The sequence below is a fragment of the Panthera uncia genome (genome assembly GCF_023721935.1).
Source record: "Panthera uncia isolate 11264 chromosome B2 unlocalized genomic scaffold, Puncia_PCG_1.0 HiC_scaffold_24, whole genome shotgun sequence".
Taxonomy (NCBI): domain Eukaryota; kingdom Metazoa; phylum Chordata; class Mammalia; order Carnivora; family Felidae; genus Panthera; species Panthera uncia.
Window position 1 is genome coordinate 30,928,945 of NW_026057580.1, and position 18,017 is coordinate 30,946,961.

An 18,017-nucleotide genomic window follows, 5' to 3' on the forward strand; every position below is an offset into this window, starting at 1 on the left:
CAGCACTCATTTTACAAGCACTGATTTCACTTAAAAACAACAGACTGATTTTAGTAATATAGAGCCATATTTTTAAAGGCTGATTATATTTACTTTTTCAACATAACTTGGAATTATGTTTCTTTGAAACATATGTTTATTTTTCAAATGAGAGAACTGCTGAAGATATAATTTTATATTACTATAACTCAGCATTCACTTAAACTAGGTTTATATTATGTCACAATTTTTCATTCAGACTAAAAATTTTTCTTTAAGTTTATTTATTTATTTTGAGAGACAGAGACCTGTGAGTGGGAGAGGGGCAGAGAGAGAGGGAAACAGAGAATCTATAAGCGGAGATCTGCTTTTCAATTCTGTCGTCACCGCAACTTAGGACCTGTCTCTCTACAGAGAAAGCCTTATTTTGTCCTTATAAAATAGCATTGGGTGGCACGCCTGGGTGGCTTAGTTGGTTAAGCGTCCAACTTCAGCTCATGTGGGGTTCATGGGTTCCAGCCCCGCATCAGGCTCTGTGCTGGCAGCTCAGAGCCTGGAGCCTGCTTCAGATTCTGTCTCCGTCTCTCTCTCTGCTCCTTCCCACTTGTACTCTGTCCCTCTCTCTCTGCCCCTTCCCTGCTTGTACTCTGTCTCTCTCTCAAATAAATAAATAAATAAATATTTAAAAATAGCATTGGGTGACTATTTAATAACATATATACCGATGTATCCATCAGTACACACACACACACACGTGCACGCATGCAGAGTAATTGAGAGTATTGGTTTTAAGTTCACAGAGAACTTGTTTATACATCTTGCATTGACTTCACCACTTGGGTGAAGATACTATCTACCAGACTTCTTTCTTTCCTTTTTTTTTTCTTTCCTTCCTTTTTCCACATCCCTAGGAAGATATGGAGAAAAGGGAACTTTTGTATACTCTTAGTGGGAATGCAATTGGTGTGACCACTGTGAAAAACATTTTGGGGGTTCCTCAAAAAAATTAAAAATTGAAATACCAATAACATCCAGAAATTCCACGTCTGAGTATTTATCCAAAGGGAACAAAAACACTAACTAGAAAGATATATGCATCTTTATGTCATTGTGCATTATTAAGAATAGACAAAATATAGAAGCAACACAAGTGTCTATTGGTATACATATATATACATATATATGTGTGTGTGTATATATATATATGTGTGTGTATATATATATGTATATATATATGTATGTATACACACACACATATATATATTGGAATATTACTCAGTAATGAAAAAGAATTAAATCTTACTATTTGTGACAACATGGATGGACCTAGAAGGGATTATGCTAAGTGAAATAAGTCAGACAGAGAAAGGCAAATACTATGTGATTTTTCTTAAATGTGGAATCTAAAAAAATCCCAAAACAAACAAAACAAAACAGAAACAACTCATAAATACAGAGAAAAACTGGCAGTTGCCAGAGGTAAAGGAGGTGGAGGAATGGGCAAAACAGGTAGAGTGGATTAAAAGGTCCAAATTTCCAGTTATAAAACAAACTAGTTGAAGGGATATAAAGTACACCATGGACAATATGGCCAATAATATTGTAATAACTCTGTATGGTGACAGATGGTAACTAGACACGACAGCAATCAGTTAGTAAACTATATAAATGCTACATTACTATGTTGTACACTGGAAACTAACAATAATGTATGTAAACTATACTCCAATAAAAACAAAAAAGCAATCATCTGTAAAAAAAAAAAAAAGAGCGAGAAAATGAAAATATTTGTCTAGAATTTACATGTCCATCCAGATTTCTTTGCATTGCTTTAAAATATGAGATAAAAAAAATAATGCCTGTCAGATCTTCTCCTAATGTATATTTCCATTCTTTTGATTCAGATAACATCAATATTTGCTTCCAAATGTATAATGTCCTCCCCTTTTTTCACTCTAGAAAAATTCCTACTATTCATCTTTATGACCTAATTAAAATATTTCTTCCTTGTAAATCCTTGTTTCACTAACTTCTCTAATATTCAGACCAAGGCAACATTTTCCCTTTCTTTGGGCTTTTACAGCACATTGTTCATAGCAAGCTAGAGCACCAATTACTTGCTTACAGATCTGTCTCTTCTAATAGACCAAATTCTTCTAAAGCAGAGAACATATGCTATTTCTTCTGATTATTCCCAGGTCTCTGTCAATGTTTATTGACTATGCATGAATACTAAATTGTTTGTAACCATAACTGGAAGAGTCATGGAAATTTTCAAACTTAATTATAGCTGATTCTCACTATAGAGATAAACAGATTTACTAAAATTCATAAAATTAATTGCACCATTTTCTAGAATATTATTAGTAGCCACATAAAAACCTTGAAAATACTTCTGACAAAATGCCAAAATAGCAAAATTTGTTATACAATTGTGGCATAATATACAAAGCAATTTTAGTAAATATGAATACAAGTGCCTGTCTCATTTCATTATTTCAAACCAACTATCACTTTGCATTTCAAATTTGTGTTCATCAAGTAATACAATAATGATAAGCACTTAAATCTAAACATGAGTACTAATCAGTAAATCTTTTTCAAAGAAGCAAGATCATTTTAATTTGCTATATTTTAACCTATTGAATAAAACCAGGACAATGTCTAATAAGGAAACAAATTACTATGCATAATGTTCAATTGCTGCAATTATTTTTCAGAAGTCATATATTTAAAATCATCATAATCTAATAACATTAAAAAGAACATTCGAAGTTACTAGTCACCTTTTGTTCTGTTTGTAAATGTTTTGCAAAGCTGCTAAATTAGATATTTTAATGTTGATTCAGAAGTATATATTACATGCAGATGTATATTAGCATTTAGGCAAACTTTGCTCATACCCTTTTGTTATGCATGCATTTTAAAACTGGTATATATTATTGTATAACGTGTCTGGGCAACCCTTCCCCCAAGGAATTTCAGCAATTCCTGTTCATGGTACTGTACTTACTTTAGAGGAACTGCAGTTAATATTACTGATGTGTTTTTAAGACTTTAGTATTATAGGTAGATTAAAGGACAACATCAGTCTGAACAAAGAATACAATTGACAGAAAAAAAAACAAAACAAAACAAAACAAAGTTAAGCTAGTATCTAAAAATATCTTTATTCTATAAATCATGGATTTCCAAAAACAATTTATGGAACTGAGAATTACCAAAAAGGAATCAAATATTTTGAAACACAAATAAACTCTCTCTGAGCCCTTCACAACAACTACGCATTATTAATGTATTTAATATCTTTCTATATTAAAAAATGGTGACACAGGTAAAAAAGAAACAAAATCCACTAAATTAAAACAAAGCAAACAAAATCTTGAACCATTACTCTTTAAAATCTTTCTCATCTGCTACCTTTCTTCTTCCTTTCACACCCAGATAAATTTATTGGAAGATTGGTCTATGTCTTTACTGTCTTTTCAGTTCATACTCCAATCTAGCACAATCTTTGTCCATTAAGACTCCACTGGAATCAACTTTATTAGTGACTTCCTAATATCCTATCCTATTTTTTAATGTTTTATTTATTTTTGAGAGAGACAGTGAGCGTGAGTGGGGGGAGGTGCAGAGAGAGAGGGGATAGAAGATCCGAAGCAGGTTCTGCGCTGACAGCAGTGAACTCATGATTTGTGAAATCACGACCTGAGCCAATGTTGGACCTTCAACCAACTGAGCCACCAAGGCACCCCTATCCTCGGAGTCTTTTAAATGTCATTTCCCTTAGTTAATCTTTCTGAAGTATCAGCTTTGTTTGCCACTCCCTTTAATTGAAGCAGCTCTGTCTTCTGAGTCACTTGTGTGTTCTCCTTTTATCATTTTGACTACTTGTCTTCTGCTTGCTTCTCAGACTGGAGAATTAGAACTCACCTAATGATTGAAACAGGAAATATTTTTTTCTGGTATCAGAAATGTGAGATCTGACAAATTTAGAAATTGTGTAATAACCAGGAGCCAAATGTGATGACATATGAAGAAAAAAACAGCAAAAGAAAAGAAAGGGTTTTATAATGACAGACATAATTTTGACATTTTCTTGACAATTTTTTTTGTTTTAGAAAAGGAATTTAAAAGAAATATCTTAAAGAAGAAGTTACATTCTATTTGTGGAGTTTGAAAAGAAAATTAGTAACTACCAAAAAGTGTGAGTACATTCTCGGACAAAATTTTGCATTTTATGCTACAGAACAATGGGATGTGATGTGATTTTCCCTAGAGTCTATTCTGTCATTTCTTTTTTTCCATTCTAAGTACTTTTTCCAGTACAAGTACATGGATGTCTATTCTTTCAACAAAGAACATATGTTAATAAATAGTAAACATATATCACCAGTCCACAACACCTCAGTCCCAGAGGATTGAGGTCCAATTATCCACTGAATCTGTGTCTTTTGATATCACGAGACATTTTAGACTTAATTGGCCTGAGTGAACTCCACAAATACAATTGTGTCATTCACCTAGAGAAAGTTCTTCAAAGCATTGTACTTAAACCTCCAGGATTAATACAAATACATTAGAATAACATGTAAATACCGTTAATAAACAACTTATGCCTAAATTTTTAATCTCATACCCTGACATTCAGACCAAGTTACTGTATATCCTGAGTGTATCATACTCTCAATCTTTTCTGGCCTTTATTTTTTCTCTGCTACTGGCTCCTTTGCTCCTCACCTTCATAGCCCTGATTCCTTCTTCATGGTTTCCTCCACTTTGCTTCAGTTTCTCTACCATTTAACTCTTCGCCAGTAAGATTTTCTCTAGAAAAATCTCTCATTTTCCTCCACACAGATGGGATACAGGTGGGTGTCCCTTATGTTCCCATTGTTTACAGTTAATTAGTGGAGGACCTACTCACTCTTTTTTCAATAACTCATTTCATTTACTGATTAAACTTCGAAGACAGTCTGTAAAGACCTTAAAAGAAGAGATTGTGTATTTCTTGTATTTTCCTGGTCCAGGAAATAGCCAAAATATTGTAGGTAAGTACATTTCCTTGGATTCACTAAAATAAATTTGCCAGAAATGTTATCAAAATGTTTTCAATGAGAAGTTAAGACTGAAGACTATAGAATATAAAATCTAAAATCCAAAATAATCTAAAAACATAATCTAAGATGTGACAAAATTAAATATAGATCAAAAGGAAGAAACATGAAAAGAAGAAAAGTAGGATCAAGTAGAAGAATTCATCAGAGGCAATGGCATCAGTAATTTGGAGTGTGAAAAATGGAATCCACAGTGACCAGAGATGTAAAGTAAATCAGTGAAGAAGAGGAACCAGTAGCAGCTATTCTTCGGGCAGGAAAGTGATGCATAAAAGGCATATTTTTATTAATATTAGTGTAGATGTGATAATCTGTGCAAACTATCCTTGCCTTTTTTCAGTATTTTTTAGTAGATGCATCCAGTAAATATCAACTGGAGAGGTGTTATGGTCTTAATATTTGTGTCTCTCCAAAATTGATATGTTGAAGCCTTAACCTGCACAGGGATAGTATTTGGAAGTGGGTCTTTGAGAGGTAATTAGGTTTTGGTGAGGTTATGAGGATGGAGTCCCATAATGGGATTATTATCCTTATAAGAAGAGAAGAAAGGCCAACGGTCCCAAGTTGGCAGACAAAGCCATTTGAGGACACAGCAAGAAGGCAAATGTCTGTTAGCAAGAAAAAGAGCTCTCATCAGGTACAGAATTGGACAGTACCTTGATCTTGGACCTTCCAGGCTCCACAACTACAAGAAATAAAAGTCACCCAATCTGTGGTATTTTGCTATAACTCATAATGTAAGAGGGATTCACTGCATACCACATTATTATGACAATCAAAACCTTTGACTCAGTGGTGGACTACTGTATTGGAGACATCAGCCACTACCCATTGGAAAGGAAAAGTACACTGTAATAAAACCCATTTAAAATCATTAAAATTATAGGGGCATCTGGGTAGTTTAGTTGGTTAAGCACCTGACTCTTGATTTCGGCCCAGGTCATGATCTCACGGTTCATGGGATCGAGCACCATGTCAGTCTCCGTACTGACAGTGTCAAGCCTGCTTGGAATTCTCTGTCTTTGTCTCTCTCAAAATAAATACATAAACTTTTTTAAAAAAATCATTAAAATTAAATTAAAATATATTTAATAAAAACCTATCTAGAAAGATGTATGACAGAGATTTCTGAGCTAAGATAAAATTTCACCTCACACGGAATGGCACTGTGAAGTTAATATAGAGTTGTTAAAATTTAAGTCCAAAGTATTTATTTGGTAATATAAGACAAATTATTTATATTCTGATGAAATAATATTTTAATAAAATGTATAAAGAGCAAATGCACAATGGCATAAAGTTCTTTATGCATTAGTCACTAAATTTAATGTGCATACAGTCTTTACAAATTTTATGGTTTAAGATTTTGCTGTCATTTTATAGGGAAATATGCAAGATTATACTGTTATGTATTTATTTCTCTATAGACATTTTGTATACACTTTGAGTATGCCACTAATAAAGAAATGAATGTGTGGTTAAAAGCCTCATGATTCAATCTCTCAGGTTTCTCAAAGATGTAGTTAATTAAATCAAAGACAGCAATACATAGCTGTGTAATTTATTTCTTTCCTAAGAAAGAAGGGGCTATCAAGGGTTTAGGTATATGGAATCTTCTGCCAGTTGGGTATGTGAGTACTGTAACACAGTGCTAGAGACTGATGACGAAAGACATGGGGTCAGACTGCCATGCTCAGAGTTGGAGCTCTTCAAAAATGGTTAATCATTAAAGATTGTTTAGGAGCATTTTAGTAAAATTACTATATCTAGAAAATCCAAATCACAGAAGGCTTATAAGAATGCTTTGGCAATGTGAATAAGCTCAAAATTACCTAAAGAGAAATAGTAGAAATGAAACAAAGTGACAAATATGTGACTGTGATAAAAAAATGTGTTGAATTTAGTGCCTTATAGGACAGAGAGTTATAGCAAGAAGAGGAAGCAGACAGAATTCTAGCATTGAAATAAGGAAGACTTTAATGGATGCTATAAACTGGCTTATTCAATTTTCTTCCCAAATTCTTACTAGTGTGCTTTTTTTAAATAATACTATCTACTCTCAAGTACGTACCCCAACTTCCCTTCTAGTTAAAACTCTGAATATAATTTAGGTTCTACCAATCAGATTTACTCCTAACACAATTTACATTCAAATCCGTATTAAGTGTAGAAAACTAACTGTATTAGAGGTCTTTTTTGCTGGTTAGATATTGACAGAGGTAATGTGGTTCTGGCTTCATGATGTTGTGGTTTCCTGCATTAGCAGTGGTAATACACATATTTCTTCACAAAGCCATTACAGTCAAGTTTCTGACTCATGGTTTCACACAATAATGAGTAGCTTTTGCAATCTTAGAAGAGACAGTATAATTTGGGTAGCAGAGAGCTGTTTTAGAAGTTTTGTCTATAGCCTATTATTATTTCTACCCTTCCAATTATGTAGTAAGCAAACTAATGTCAGGTAAAAATTCTTTTCTACTCTAACTAGTTACTGTTTGTAATAGAAACTTAACCAAAATAGTGATTAAGAGTGTTTTGATGCCAATAACAAAGGAAGGGAAATTTTAAAACCCTCATTTACTTAAATGAGGGTTAAGATGAAATTTCTATTGTAATATATAAAGATTAATAAGAAGGAAAAATGGAAGGAAGGAAGGGAGGAAAGAAGGAGGAAGGAAAGAAGGAGGGAAAGAAAGAAAGAAAGAAAGAAAGAGAAAGAGTAAGGGAAGAAGGAAGGAGGGGAGGAAGGGAAGATGAAAGACAGTCCTGAACTTTCCATTTGAGAATAGAAACATGGTGAGAAATATAGATTTGAGAAAAAATTACATAGAAGTGGTAGTTGACAGTAGATAAGAGAAAATAGTATTAAATTTATTTTTAAAGAAAAGATATAGGGAGAGAACAGGGACAATGGAACACAATTTATTGTGGTTATCCCATATCAAATCCTACGTTAGTGACAGCTTAGTAAGTGTATTATAATATTTAATAATAGCACAGGCTAATGGAATAGTAATATCATTGCTTAGTAACATTTGAACTTCATTGTTCATAAGATCAAGTTGTTGAAACTATAACAACAGGGTACATATTCTGGGTACATCAATCCTTGAATATGACTTTTCATTTATAAAGACAAATTGAAAAAAATGTTTCAATAACCATATGGAAGTTATAATTTCGAAATGTTTCTATGAAGTTTTGGTTTGAATTATTGCTATTGCTTTCCTTTATCAATCTGATTAATGATGTAATTACTATGCATAAATATAATGAAAGAAGCATTATGCAGATGCAATTGAACATGGGTTGCCTCAAATAAGTAATCTTCCCTTTTTAAATACTGTACTTACAGTGTGACCTTGAGCTAACCATCTAACCTCTTGAAGCCATAGCCAGGTTTTCTCAACTCTAAAATGACTTTATAGATTCTTAACCTTCCTGCATTCTTTTGACTTCTGGATAATCTATAGAAGGTAGGCAAGAGTTCATACTGTTAAACCATGTGGACTTGGGTTCATATTTTAGCTATGGAATTTCTAGTGATGTGACTTCAGTAATGTATGTCAGTTTGCTGTGTCTCTTATCTTTTATAAAGGAGAATTATAGTACCGACCTCATAGAATTATTATCAGCATCAAATGAGAGAGTATCCTAAATACATTTAGTTGTACCTTATTTGTGCATCCAATAGAGGTCAAACATTTTAAGAGGATGCAGCTCTTAATAGCTGAACTTACATTTGTTTTACTTTATGAGACAAGTTTTATTTTTGTTTTATATTCCAAAACAAATAAAACAAATATATTTTTATTTTATAAAAATAAACTTTAAAAAAGAGTATTCATCATATAATAACTTACATTCTAACATTTTCTCAAATTGTCATATTTACATTAACAAGTAAACTATCCTTAGTATTATAAGAAATGATTACCTAGTACCATATCACTAGAGTAAAGACAATGAGACTCTCAATGGCCTTAATGGCTACCAATTTAGAAAAGATGTTAGGAGTAGTTTATTAAGTATTGATTACTGAAAATGTTAATTTTAATAAGAACTTAATTTTTTATTTCTTCTTATTTTATTTTTTAGAGTTTATTTTGAAAGACAGAGAGAGAGAGAGAGGGAGGGAGTGAGCGAGCTGGGGGGAATGGCTGAGGGAGAGGAAGAGAGATTCCTTTGCAGGCTCCATGCTTTCAGCACATAGCCTGACACTGCTAGATCTCACAAATTGTGAAATCATGACCTGTGCCAATATCAAGATCAGATGCTTACCAACTAAGCTAGCCAGCGGCCCCTATTTGTCTTTATTTTCAAAAGCAGTGGTTTCTGAAATCTAAAAATCAATGGATAATTGCAAAGTTAGAATGCTTTATTCTTTTGATCAAAGTCATGCCCTGCACATGGTAAAATTTATAATCATATCTGCAAGTAGCTACAGTTTATATCACAGATTACTTGATAATCTCACAATTTCAAATGAAGACACAGAGGTCCAGAACTCCTTAATGATTTTCCAAGAATAACAATGCAAGCCAGTGACATCAATGGAATATGAAGTTTCAAGCATATGACTTCTTTTTTGGGGTGTTCTATTACATCCTTCTACATCTGATCTCAGGCATTTTTTTGAACCCACTTGGTTGGCAGATTCTCAAAGATAAAAAAAGTATGCATAATATCTAGTACTAAAAAAAGAAAAAAATACCATTACAGTTTTAGTAACATCAATGAATAAAGACAGGAAGTAAAATGAGATACAGGATAGATAAGATGGATACAGTAAGATGTAAATTTTGTTCACTTAAAAGCTAAAGAGAGAGATGAATTCTTATCCAGAATATTAAATATTAAATAAAGAGAAAATTCTTATCCAGAACATTTTCACAATGCTATGAATATTTATACTTATATATTCAAACATGCATCTTTGAAAAGTTTTTCATAGATCAATTCTGAAAAATTTCATTTCTTAAAGAGAGGAAGATGATATGATTATAATAGCAATTGCTTCACCTATAATGGAAATATACATTTTAAAACAATAAATTAAACATTTTTAGCATTTTATAATGTACTTTGGATTTTAAAAAAGGAAATTTAAATTTTATTTAAGAAAGATAACACTTTATTGGAAAACTAAAAATATAAATTATTAATAGGAAAGACCTCATAAGCCATTTGAAAAGCTTGGCATCAAAATTTCTTACTGTTCATATTCTAGGGAGTTAGTAATATGTGATGACTTTATTGTACAATTTGAAAAACTATATGCTTCTTCTGAGTCTTTAGGATGATTTATGCTCATTATTTATTCGTATCATAACAGGCTATGAAAGTATGTGATGACTAATGAATTATAAGTTTGAGTGACAATTTAGTGTGAACCACTTTCCATGAGTTACATTGTATTTTTCTTTTATATACTTCTGAACATCAATGCCAAATTGCAGAGGGTACATGTGTCTTTTCTCTTTCTCTTTCTCTTTTTTTTTGCTAATTGATTGCTTAGTTCGCTTAAGCATTTATTATACAGAACATTAAAACATCTACAAGTTAATACTTATCTTTACTAGTTTCCTTTCCAATCAGATAGCAACTATTAACTAGCAATCTAGGAATAAGGAACAACAAACTTTTAAATACTACATTACAGCTGCTAAAAAGACCATGGCTAGTCATTTAATAAGAGGGTATCAGTGACTGACACGTATGGTGTAGAAATTACCTAAAATGGACAGGCGGAGAGAGGGACATGATGACTGCAGATTCAGTGAATGCATCAAACAGGTTAGGAATATTGACTCTTTTTGTCTTATTCCTACTTAGCAAGGTCTGGAATGTTTAGAAAAGTGAATGAATCATAACTGGTGTATTAACTGTGAGGCATTCCAGGTAATACAGACTGCTTGTAGCAAGAAGCAGTCACTTTTTCATTCAGTGCTCTAAGTCATGGCAATACTGGCTACAGCGTCCCTTACAAAGGGACTTTATTAGTCACAAAGAGGAGGCAAACAGTTATAGTTAGTTGAAATACTTTGCAATTTTTCCAAGACAATCCCAGGAGGGTACACCTGATTTCTCAACGTGTTTTAATAGCACCACTTTCCTTCTGAAAAGTACATGAGTTTGAAATATAGAAGTATATTATCGCATTATTTATAGCCCCTACAAACCTTATCTTGTCCTTCATGAGTTTTCAGATTGCTAATCCCCACAAAGAGAAGAATCTGACTTGCTGTTATGATATTCTAAGGCATTACTCAACTTCTGATATTTCTTCTCAAGTGAACTTGCTGAACATATATTTTGTTATTGTTTCACTTGTTGGTATTTTAAACCTATGTCTTATATAAAATGTCATTACTTTCAGATAATTTCTTTCATAAACAGCTTCAAAATTTTTAACTCTTTTCAATATATTCTTTTCTGTTCTTGCCAGGGTTACTTTCTAGCACAAAACTACTACCTTCTATATCTCCACAGTACAATCATATATTTTAATCTATTATATTCATATTGCAATTTGAAACTTCCATGATGTTCTTCTTCGTAGCTAATTATTTGATTACTATTTATATATGCAACATTTATTGCACCAGTCTTGGGTGGCAAATCTGTTTTATTGCTTAATATAACTAAATAGTAAGCATGTATTTTTTTATAATGATAGTTGTAAACATAAATTATTTATAGCCAGTCTGCTAGATGTTAGGGAACTAACAGTGAATAAGATACATATGTTTCCACTATTTGTGATACCCATGGTATCAAAAAGAAAAAAAATAATCCAGACAAAATGTAATAATATAACATAGTTTTCTGTGGGGCTAGGACAAACTGTAATGTCTGAGAAAGCCTAGAAAAAACAAAGTCTAAAGAATAAATAAGCCCTTTGCAGGTAGCAGAAAGCCATGCCAGGTTTCATTTCTGGAGATGATTCCCTCATCTGCATAAGAGGGTATGCAGAAACAGGCTGCTATAGACGAACTTATTTTGAAAGCTTGAGAAAAAGTCATCCAAGCAATAGTTTACAGGATTGGTTGATTGGACAAATTGGAATCTGGAAATATTTTATTCAAGAAGAAATTTCTTGGCCTCCACATTTTTCCATCTTTGTTCTAAACCCCAAGTTTCAATCTAAAATCATCACTAAAGGAGGGGCTGAAAAGCAAAGAGAAATCAGATATGAGCTCCCTCCCCACTTAAATACTACAAGACCAATAAGGAGGCAGCAGTTCTATGATTTGGCGTTTTGACTAATTGCACCTGAATTAAACCTAGTCAAATTTGTGGCCCAGACAAAACTCAAATCAAGTCTGGGAGGAATCCATAGGGTTAGCAATGTGCCCTATCAACAAGAGAGAAGAGACGGTTTGCTCTCATTAAGAAATATATACGTTTTTTAATTTTTGTAAAAAGGAAAGAGAAAAAGAAAGAAAGAAAAAGATTATACTTCAATGGCATTTCTTTAAAAAAAAAAAAAAAAAGAAATCTACCTGGAAAATTAAAGGACTATGTGACATGCAAAGTAGCAAGAATATAACCAAAAAAGGAGAAAAAATATATTAATTAAATAATAATTATAGGTGAATCAGTTATTATAACATAAAAAGTATCAAATAATTCCCATAAATTAATTTTAAAAATTACTAGAAAACATGGTAATAATAAGCAAATTATAATATATTTTAGGAGACAAAGAAACTTAAAAATATGCAAATAAAGAACTTAAAATACAAAAAAATAAAATTCATAAATCAGAATCTGTATTTCTACTAAGGATGTAGAATGATAGGGAATAAAAGAAAAAGTTAAAAAGAAGAAAAAGAAAGAAAAGGAAATAAAAATGAAAAAAATTAGGGGAACAACAATGTGGAAGATCTTTACTCTTATGTTAACGATAAAACCAAAAAATTCTAGGTAAAACAAAAATCATTTTTATCTAAGGGACTTTTGAAGATTCTATATATGTGCTACTTTCTCCTTAAAATGAAATATAAAGAAAAATGTCACCTCTCAATACTTCTACTCAATATCTAACAAACTCAAGGTCCTTTATTTTTTTTTTTTAATGTTTATTTATTTTTAAGAGAGAGAGAGACAGGGTAGGAGGCAGAGAGAGAGGGAGACACAGAATCTGAAGCAGGCTCCAGGCTCAGAACTATCAGCTCAGAACCCAATGCAGGGCTCAAACCCATGAACCGCGAGATCATGACCTGAGCTGAAGTCAGATACTTAAAGCACTTAAACCTGAGCCACTCAGGTGCCCCACCAACTAACTCAAGGTCCTTTAATAAGCAAAATAAAGAAAACATGAAATAAAATAAAAATACATATGTTGGTAACTAAGGTGTTAAACTGTGGGGTTTTTTTGACAATGTGATCATCCAAGTAAAAAACTCTAATACATCCACAGAAAAACTGATAGAAACAATGAATAAATTTAGCAAGATTACAGGATACATTGTAAATATACAAAAAACAAGTCTATTTCTTTGTACTGGGCAAAAATGTGGAATTTATATTTTTAAATTGTGTATAACACATAAAAATTAGAATTTTTAAGAAAAAATTAAAAAAGTAAATTGTAAACTGTACACTGAAAACTACACAGCATCACTGAAAAGAATAAAAAAGGCTTGAATATGGAGAGATTTTCTAGGTTAATTGATCAGATATTAATTATTTTTAAGATACCCTCTATTCCCAGAATTATGCATTGATTAAATGTAATCACGATTAAAAAAAGAACAGATTAAAATTTTGTATACAGTTTTAATTTGATTCAAACATTTATATGAAAATTTAAATAGCCTAGAATAGCTGGAAATTTTTTAAAAGACAATAATTAGGGTATTGAGGAGGGCACCTTTTGGGATGAGCACTGGGTGTTGTATGGAAACCAATTTGACAATAAACTTCATATATTGAAAAAAAATTTTTTTAAATTAAAAAAACTAAAAAAAGACAATAATTATAAGATATAATACAGTTGACACATTACTACTATATTAATCAATATAGTATTTTTATGGGAAAAACAAAATAAATATGGTTTAATAGACCATAATAGGGAGTTATGAGTATACTTTCACATGTGTAGTCAAATGATTTTGACAAAAGTTCCTTCTAATATAATAGGGAGACGACAATCCTTTCAACAATAGGCTTTACAACAATTAAATATCTAACTGTACACAATAATAATAATGATAACTGGGGGCCTAGGTGGCTTAGTTGGTTGAGCATCCGACTATTTTGGCTCAGGTCATGATTCCAGGGTCATCATGGGATCTAGCCCCCATCAGACTCCATGCTTAGTATAGAGCCTGCTTAAAATTCTCTGTCTCTGTCTCTGTCTCTGTCTCTCTCTCTCTCTCTCTATTCCCCTCTCCCTCTCCCCCTCTCTTGCTTACATGTGTGTGCTCTCTCCCTCTCTTTCTAAAAATAATAATAATGATATTATCCTTAAATAACACCTTACACAAAAATTTATTCAAAGTGTATCACAAACCTAAATGTAAGGGCTAAAAAATATAGTTTAAGAAGAAAACAATACACTTTCCCCCTTAGGATTTAGACCTCTGGAAAGAACATTGCCTGTAACAACAAAAGCACAATAGGAGATAATCTGCAGCTTCACAAGTTTTCTAAAGCTTATTATCTATGGTCACATGATAACCAGCTAAACTGAAATGCAAGGCCAGCACCTCCAGGAATAGATGCCTTCTTTGGGTATATACTACCGGACACCAATAAAAATTCATCTAAAATTTTTTACAAATTGTTAATGGCCAATTACTAATGGACAGATGAAACCGTGAAGACCACAAGAACAAGAATTGTCACCTACTCTCAATCTCTTCTTTGGATGTGTCACTACGTGCTGTGAGAATGCATCCCTTCTGGGACATTTCTGGGATAGAGAGACAACAATGCAGATTTGGGGGCAGGATAACTGACAAGGCCCAATCTCAAGACCAAGAGAAGCAATATAGAAGAATGAGTCTCAATCAGAATGGCAAAGAATACTCTTCTGTTCCTTTTTACCAGGCTAGCAAGCATCAACTAAAAAGTGTTGGAAAGATGCCGATAGGATAGAAAGGGGACAAGAGTATGGGGAGAACTCTGATATACAACACAAAAAGGAAAACCTAAAACTGAGGGTAAAGCATGTATTTAGAAAAACCTCTAGTAAAATAGCCCACACCCTTAACATAAATTAATTTTAGAAGGATATGAAAAGCTTCTTGTACCCTAAGAATAGCAATGGAAAACAAAAATCCCAAACCCAGGTCAATTTCAGGATATATTGATAGAATCGTCTATATTAAGGCCTTATTTGTGTGTCCATTTCAAGGAATAAAGCCTACTTAACTCAATTCCTATTTTTCTACACAAGATATCTAGCTTTCATCAGAAACTTTCAGAGCATTAAAAAAGCAATAAAAATCAACACACTCTGAAGAGATGAAATAACCAGGTGAATTATAACCAGGTATTGACTACAACACATCTTTTGAACTAACAGATAGTTTTTTTTTTCTTTTTCTGTGATTACTGTATTAAATGCTCTGGTGGAAAAAAAGTGGGCAACCTCAATGGTTAGATGGACAATGTAGGTACAGAGATGGAATATAAAAGAAAGAATTAATTAGAAATGCTAGGAATAAAAAAATGCAGCAGCAGACATCAAAAAATGCCTTTGAGAGGTTCATCAATAAATTTGAAAGAGACAAAAAAAGACCAGTACACTTGTTAGATAAAAGGAAATTACACAAATGAAACACAAAGAGGGAAAGTAAACCAGAACAGATCATCCAAGAGTTATAGGAAAATGCCAAATGTTCCAACATAAGTGCAATTGGAAATCCAACATTAGAAGAGACAGAGAGGAGCAGAAGAAATATTTGAAGAACGGATGGTGGTGAACTTTCTAAAAATTAATGACAGTTACATAAAACAGATCCAAAAAAGTTGATAAAACAAGGAAGATAAACCCATGGGTGTGTGTGTATGCACACACACACACACACACACACACATACCTCTGAGTATATTATTTTAAGCTGCTGAAAACCAAAAATCAATTAATAAAACTCTTAAAAGCAGCAAGAGAGAAAAGATACTTTAAAAACAGTAACAAAGATAAGAATTGCAGTATATTTCTTAAAGACTCTATATAATGAAGTTACAAATAACTGGCAGAAAGAAAATGAAAATAAAATTAACCCCCGATCATAGCAAAGATACCTTCAAACAATTTTAAAAGGAATAAGAGATATCAGATAAACAACTACCAGCAGCAATACACTATGCGGTAGGCTGAATAATTCTGCCCCAGTGATGTACACATCCTAATATTTGGAACCTGTGAATGTTATCTTATATGGCAAAGACTTTACATATATGATTAACTTAAAAATTCTGAGATAGGGAGATTATCTTGGATTATGTGGGTTGACTTTAAGGGCAATCACAACTGTTCTCAAAATAGTGGGGCAGAAGGAGATTTGAAGAGGAAGAAAACAAGGTGACCATATTTCCCCTTTTTTATTTTTTTTCTTTTTCGTTTTTCTTTTTTCTTGAATACACAAAAAGAAAAAAATCATGTTTATTTTTACTTTTTATTGAAAATATTTTTAATTTTTTCCTACTATATTCTTTACTTTTGTGTATATTTTTCAAATTCTATTTTACACCCATCATCTTAGTCTACTTCAGTGTATTCATTTTTTTCAAATTCTCAAACGATTTCTTTTATCTCCCCCCCCTTTTTTGTCTCTAATCTGTCAAACCATTTTCAACACCCAGACCAAAACAAACCTAGGATCTAGCATCATCTATTCAGTTTTCAGTGTTTGTTTTTTATTTTTAATATTAATATTTTTTTAATTTTACTTTTTTTAATTTCAATTTTCCTACCTCATTAATTCCTTCTCTCCTTTCACAATGACAAAACAAAGGAATTCACCACAAAAGAAAGAGCACAAAGAAATGACAGCCAGGGATTTAACCAACACAGATACAAGCAAGATGTCTTAACCAGAATTTAGAATCATGAAAATAAGAATACTAGCTGGACTCAAAAATAGATTAGAATCCCTTTCTGCAGATATAAGAGAAGTAAAAAATAGAATGAAATTAAAAATGCTATGACTGAGCTGCAATCATGGATGGATGCAGTGGTGGCATGGATGGATGAGGCAGAACACAGAATCATTGATATAGAGGACAAACTTACAGAGAATAATGAAGCAGAAAAAAAGAGGGAGGTTAAGGAAAAAGAGCATGATTTAAGAATTAGAGAAATCAGTGACTCATTACAAAGGAATAACATCAGAATCATAGGGGTCCCAGAAGAGGAAGAGAGAGAAATAGGGGTAGAAGGGTTATGTGAGCAAATCATAGCGGGAAACTTTCCTAACCTGGGGAAAGACACAGACATCAAAATCTAGGAAGCACAGAGAACCCCCATTAGATTCAATAAAAACCGACCATAACAAGGAGAGAATCATGAAAGCAGTAAGGGAAAAAAAGTCCCTAACCTACAAGGGAACACAGATCAGGTTTGCAGCAGACCTATCCACAGAAACTTGGCAGGCCAGAAAGGAGTGGCGGGATATATTCAGTGTGCTGCATCAGAAAAATATGCTTTATCCAGGAAGGCTGCCATTCAAAATAGAAGGAGAGATAAAAAGTTTCCCAGACAAACAAAAATTAAACGAGTTTGTGACCACTAACTAACTAACTAAATTTCAGCACTGCAAGAAATTTTAAGGGGGACTCTCCCAGGGGAGAAAAGATAAAATATAGATAGATAGATAGATAGATAGATCTATATAGACATCTATCTCTCTCTATAGATGATATAGATATAGATATAGATATAGATATAGATATAGATATAGATAT